The 7,293-nt window shown below is 36.5% G+C and overlaps 1 pseudogene; it reads left to right on the forward strand.

Moving 5' to 3' along the window:
* Positions 1-995: 995 nt before the first annotated feature.
* On the forward strand, positions 996-4,607 carry LOC145954183 (beta-galactosidase 7 pseudogene; annotated as a pseudogene).
* Positions 4,608-7,293: the final 2,686 nt, after the last annotated feature.

The following is a 7,293-nucleotide window of genomic DNA, read 5'->3' on the forward strand; positions in this document are numbered from 1 at the left end:
TTAAGTATTATTAAATATATTTAACACTATATGCTGACACAGTTAATACAATAGTACATATTTTTGTAACAATATCTAGGTGACGCGTTGCTCATTTCCAAGTGGAATGCTTCTACCAATTAGCATTTCCGGCTATTTTCGGTACTTGCTATGTCATAAATAATAATAAAACCTATTTTTTAACTTATTTTTATGAAGATAACAATAAAACAAAAATATGTGACATATATGTCCACGACACCCTCTTTCTTTTCAAACTAATTTTAAAAGCTAATGTTGGAGGAAAAAAGTTTTCAAATATAGTTTTTGAAAGAAAATTTGATTTGAAGTTAAAGATTGTTACGAGATTTGAAAATAACTTTATGTTTAAATTTAAATATGGGTATTCAAACCTTTTACATTTAAAAACCAGTTCTTAAGGTTTCAAAGCAATTTTAAACTGGTTTTAAAAATTTAGAAACCATATTTATTTGAAACAAAATAATGAGTTTAGGTCGAAACCTAGCCCACTTTCAATGCCTTTTTTTAATTAATTAACTTATTTTATATATATGGTAATCCAAACCATGCCCACCCATACATCTCATGGTATTGGTTACAGAAGATTTTGTCTAGCAGACAGTGGTAAATATTTTATATTTAGTTTTTGCTCAACACAAGTTATTAAAGTTCCTGGTCATTTGGTCACTGCATTATTCCTCAGTTTTAAATTTAATTATCAATGTCATTTCTCTTAAAAATTTCAACATAAACATGCAATGAGATTACAGTTACTTTTAATTAATATCCTTGCAATAAAATATTTTGCACATAGTAAATCTAATCGTTTTCACAGCTTATATCCATCCCTCAATCTGCAAATAAACTTAGGCTTCTCATAATAAGTTTAGTTAACTTAACATATCATCCACACCTCATTACAAATCAACAAAGGAATCCCATCGATGGGTTCCTATTAAATGCCTAACCCGAGTGAATCATTAATCCCAATTAAAAATAAATGGATCCAAAACTTGAACGTATTGAATTATATACCATTGTTCAAATATTGGAATTAATACGGAAGCCTGGCATGATTAGGGAGATAAAAATAAAAATAAAAATAAAAAAGATAAACAACCAGCCCATCATAGAGTGCCACATCTTACAACCTATCATTTAGAACAACCTTGACATATCACGCACATGCAAGACTTTCAAAAGTACAACAAGGTTGGTATAGGCCATACCTGTCAAGGATAAGGATTAAAGGAGTTATAGGAAATTTCTTCCATATTTGGAACGTGCTCATCCTTTCTTACATATCTTTACCATAATTACCAACTAATAATAGTTGATTAATTCGAACATGACGACGAGAAGAACAACTTTGTTATTTATTAGCTGTTGTAACTTGCTAAGGTTGCTATAAAACCCCCCCACATCTATTTCAATCAGGCAATAACAAATATTGAATTCTCATACGTGTTTGCAATGGGTTCCTCATCTTGGGTCGCGATTCTCTTGTTGAGCCTGGCAGCCTTACGCTCATGCTTTGCCACAGAGGTCACATATGATGCAAATGCTCTCATTATTAACGGGGAAAGGCGTCTTATTTTTTCTGGTTCTGTCCATTATCCACGAAGCACAGTGGAGATGTGGCCAGACATTATTCAAAAGGCCAAGGATGGAGGCCTTGATGCCATTGAAAGTTACGTATTTTGGGACCGTCATGAGCCTGTTCGACGTGAATACGATTTCTCAGGAAATTTGGATTTTATCAAATTTTTCAAGCTAGTCCAAGAGGCTGGTTTGTATGCCATTTTAAGGATTGGTCCTTATGTTTGCGCAGAATGGAACTATGGAGGTTTTCCATTGTGGCTCCACAATATGCCAGGGATTGAGCTAAGAACAAATAACTCGGTCTACAAGGACGAAATGCAAACCTTCACTACAAAGATTGTTGACATGGTCAAAGAAGCAAATTTGTTTGCATCGCAAGGAGGACCCATTATTCTTGCTCAAATTGAGAATGAATATGGAAACGTCATGTGGGGTTACGGAGATGCGGGGAAATCATATATCAAATGGTGTGCGCAAATGGCTGTAGCACAAAATATCGGTGTCCCATGGATCATGTGTCAACAACACGATGCTCCCCAGCCTATGATCAATACTTGCAACGGCTACTACTGTGACAATTTTCAGCCCAATAACCCCAAGAGTCCCAAAATGTTCACTGAAAATTGGATTGGATGGTTCCAAAAGTGGGGTGAGAGGGTCCCCCACAGAAGTGCAGAAGATTCAGCTTTCTCCGTTGCACGCTTCTTCCAAAATGGCGGTGTACTCAATAACTACTACATGTACCATGGCGGAACCAACTTTGGTCGCACAGCAGGAGGCCCCTATATCACAACATCTTACGACTATGATGCACCACTTGATGAGTATGGGAATTTGAATCAACCCAAATGGGGACATCTTAAGCAACTTCATGCAGCAATAAAATTGGGGGAAAAGATCCTCACTAATGCAACAAGGATTGACAAGGATTTAGGCAATGCAGTCACACTAACAACATACACCGGTGCTGGTGGGGCAAGGTTTTGTTTCCTCAGCAATACAGACAGTAACACAGATGCAAATGTTGACTTACAACAAGATGGTAAATACTCTGTCCCTGCTTGGTCTGTGACCATTCTTGATGGTTGCAAAAAAGAAGTTTTCAACACCGCAAAGGTTAATAGCCAGACCTCAATAATGGTGAAAAAGAGTGATGATGCTTCTGGTAAGCTAACTTGGGCGTGGGCACCGGAGCGAAAGAAAGATGCCTTGCTTGGAAAGGGCAGCCTCAACGCAAACCAGCTTCTCGAGCAAAAGGACCTAACTTTGGATGCCAGTGACTACCTGTGGTACATGACGAACGTCGATATCAACGACACCTCCATTTGGAGTAATGCAACTCTTCGTGTGGACACCATGGGTCATACGCTCCATGCTTATGTTAATAGAAGGTATGCTGGATACAAATTTAGCCAATGGGGAAGCAACTTCACGTACGAGAAACGAGTCTCTTTAAAGAAGGGAACAAACATCATAGCTTTGCTTAGTGCCACTGTGGGGCTTGCAAATTACGGGGCAGGTTTCGATAAGATAAAGACTGGTATAACAGGAGGTCCTGTTCAATTAATTGGGAAGAACAATGTGACTATGGATTTGTCAACCAACCTTTGGTCTTATAAGATTGGTTTGAACGGGGAAAGAAAACGTCTCTATGATCTGCAACCACACACTGGTGTAGCATGGCATGCTAATTCATCCTATCCTATTGGTACACCCATGACTTGGTATAAAGCAGACTTTGAAGCTCCTTATGGAACAAACCCCGTGGTGGTGGACTTGCAAGGGTTGGGTAAAGGACATGCTTGGGTGAATGGGCATAACATTGGTCGTTATTGGCCTTCTTGGATTACTGCAACCAATGGATGCACTGACACTTGTGACTACCGCGGAAATTACATAACAGAAAAGTGCAACACCAACTGTGGCAATCCATCACAACGGTGGTACCATGTGCCAAGGTCGTTCTTAAACAATGACAAGAACACATTGGTTTTGTTTGAAGAGATAGGTGGAAACCCTCAAAACGTTTCCTTCCAAACAGTCACAACAGGAACCATTTGTGCTCTTGTCCACGAAGGTGCATTGTTAGAGCTATCATGCCAAGGTGGACAAGTAATCTCACAAATCCAATTTGCTAGCTTTGGAAACCCAAAAGGAAAGTGTGGCTCTTTTGAGCAAGGCTCTTGGGAAGCTACTGATAGTCGGTCTGTGGTGGAAGCAGCCTGCATAGGGAAAAGTAGTTGCGGGTTTGCAGTGACAAAGGAAGCATTTGGTGTAGCCGGTGCTGACAACGGCCCAACTAGACTAGCCGTGCAAGCGACCTGTTGAGTCGGTTGTTTGCTCTCAAGGCCAAATTCAACCAGTCGAAACCCAAATAGGCTTAAATTGCATGCATGTAACATAGACATACATTTGCATTCGTCACATTTTCTGAATCACAAATAAAAGTGTCATTAATTTCCAATATTCCAATTCCTTACAATAAAATTTACGCTCTCTTCCTTACAAAGAAAATTTATTCTTCAGTCTGACATCATGCAAGTATGGTAATTAAAATTTTGAAGGAAATTAAACTTAAGAATAATGTTTGACTGTGCAGCCTAGTATATAATGTAATGTGGTCTTGGAAAGAATGTGTGTTCAATTTAATTTCATGCACACGACACCAAAATTTTAAATATTAAGAAAATATGACTACCAATGCAATAAGAATTCATTGGATCTACTCTAATTGCATTCATAATAAGAAATAAAGACGTGAGAAAAAAATAAATACGAAACCTTGTGGTTAAAGGTGAAGAAAGAGGCAGGAAGTACTTCAATGAGATAATAATTTTTATTTAATACGTTGGATATATAAATTACGTTATAATATATTAAGCACGCCCGCGTAAGTGAAGTCACATGTATACTATACAATTATAATTTATAACACAAATATATTGCACATGCGTTGTAGTTCGACTACTAACTAAATTCAAATTAAAGGCTCCAAAGGTAAAATTGAATGATAATAAAGTGTTTCAAACCAAGTTTAGTACTCACAATATTTTATATTTCAAAACAATTGAGGATGAATGTTAAGATGTCACCAAAGATTGTCAAGCACCACTAGCATTGTAAATTCTTTAATTTGAATGGATTGTTTTCACATGGATAACAAAAATGATTTGAAAATCATGGCAGAGTACAAAAATGCTTTTTTATTGAAGAACTTAAAAAGCTGATGATGTTATGAAAATAAATGTTGTTTAAGACAAAAGTTATGAGAGTATGAAATTTAAATAAAAATATGTATAACTGTAATCAAAATATTTTCGTGCTCTTTGTTTTAATGTAATAAACATTTCTAATAATAAAAAGTATTCACTTTTGTTTGAGTAAACACTATTTTTAAGCATACTCATTCACAATTATTTTAAGTATTATTAAATATATTTAACACTATATGTTAATACACTAGTACATATTTTTGTAACAATATTTAGGTGACGCCTTGCTCATTTCCATGTGGAATGCTTCTACCAATTAGCATTTCTGGCTATTTTCGGTACTTGCTATGTCATAAATTATAATAAAACCTATTTTTTAACTTATTTTTATGAAGATAAAAATAAAACAAAAATATGTGACATATATGTCCACGACACCCTCTTTCTTTTCAAACTAATTTTAAAAGCTAACGTTGGAGGAAAAAAGTTTTCAAATCTAGTTTTTGAAAGAAAATTTGATTTGAAGTTAAAGATTGTTATGAGATTTGAAAATAACTTTATGTTTAAATTTAAATATGGGTATTCAAACATTTTACATTTAAAAACCAGTTCTTAAGGTTTCAAAGCAATTTTAAACTGGTTTTAAAAATTTAGAAACCATATTTATTTGAAACAAAATAATGAGTTTAGGTCGAAACCTAGCCCACTTTCAATGCCTTTTTTTAATTAATTTATTTATTTTATATATACGGTAATCCAAACCATGCCCACCCATACATCTCATGCTATTGGTTACAGAAGATTTTATCTAGCAGACAGTGGTAAATATTTTATATTTAGTTTTTGCTCAACACAAGTTATTAAAGTTCCTGGTCATTTGGTCACTGCATTATTCCTCAGTTTTAAATTTAATTATCAATGTCATTTCTCTTAAAAATTTCAACATAAACATGCAATGAGATTACAGTTACTTTTAATTAATATCCTTGCAATAAAATATTTTGCACATAGTTGTAGACCCCTAAAATTGTCCGGGTCGGAAATAAAGCTTGAAGACTCTCGAAGACTGAAGGAAGATCAGCCAGAAGGACTCCTGGAAGGCCCTAGGAGGGTTCTCTGTAGGTCTAGAGGTCTTAGAATAGCTCAAAATAAGAAAGTGGAGGGAATGAAGCCCAATACGGCCGTACTGAACTTAATACGGCCGTATTGAAGCTTCAATACGGCCGCAGCGAACTCAATACGGCGTATTGAAGTTTCTGAAACTTCAATACGGCCGTACTGAAATCAATACGGCCGTATTGAAGCTTCAATACAGCCGCAGCGAACTCAATACGGCCGTATTGAAATTTCTGAATTTCAATACGGCCGTATTGAACTCAATACGGCCGTATTGAACTCAATACGGCCGTATTGAACTCAATACGGCCGTATTGAAGTTCAAAAATTTCAATACGGCCGTATTGGCTCCAGGGCCCGTATTGGGCCTGTTCCCTATAAATATGACGTCAATTGGACGTCATTTGACACTTTCACACACAGTTTTAACCCTCTCCTTGAGTATTTTGGGGTTTTTTGAGCAGTGCTCTCCCTAGAAATCACTTGGAGAGTTGATCCGACGAAGTTCTTGAGCCCCGAGCCATTTTGCTTGAGGATCGAACCTAGTCGAAGGGAAATCCTCCGGATTTCCATAGTTAAAATTTTATAGGAAGGGAGCGAGCGGGCTTGTAGAGCGAGGGAATGCCAAAAAGCTTCCCAGTTTTACGAAATATATAAAAAGCACGCTTCAAAGGTTTCTTCTTAAATCCTTTCTTTTACTGCTTTCTGTGTGCATATTTAAACTGTCATCATGTAGATAGTTAATTTATAATTGCTTAGAATAAATAGGGGTAATTTAGTAATTTTACGCTATTATTTTAGAAATAATCTGTCATAGGGAACCCGAAAGGGGCGCTGTGGGGTGCTAACACCTTCCTCACGCGTAACCGACTCCCTTACCCGACTCTGGTTATAATGGCCGAAGTCGATTTTTGAATCGATTGCCTTATCCCTTTTTCCAATGTTTTGAGTAAAACATTGGTGGCGACTCCAAAGAACCCTCCTTTTACGAAAACCGCTAATCCATGGAGGGTCCCGCTTGGGATTAACATGGATTGGTGAGCCCTTTAATAAAATTGCTCGTTTGACAAGGTCTCAGTTTGAGAATAAGTCATTCTGGCAATCCATATTTTTAAACAAATAAAAGAGTCCAACCATCCTTCGCGAATGCCGAAAGCCCGTTTCGGGCCGGTGGCGACAGATGGCGACTCCACTGGGGAAGCTTCGAGAGTCAGTCCCATTTAGTGACAGATTATTTTTAGCAAATAATAGTTAAAATTACTTCATTACCCCTCGCTTGTATGATAATATGTTTTATCTATATGGCTTTTAATAACTGTTGTATTTTTAAATTTTTGCAATTGTTTGAAATAAAAACTGCACA

The sequence above is a fragment of the Cajanus cajan genome, chromosome 2 (genome assembly GCF_000230855.2).
Source record: "Cajanus cajan strain Asha chromosome 2, NIPB_CcT2T_4, whole genome shotgun sequence".
Taxonomy (NCBI): Eukaryota; Viridiplantae; Streptophyta; class Magnoliopsida; order Fabales; family Fabaceae; genus Cajanus; species Cajanus cajan.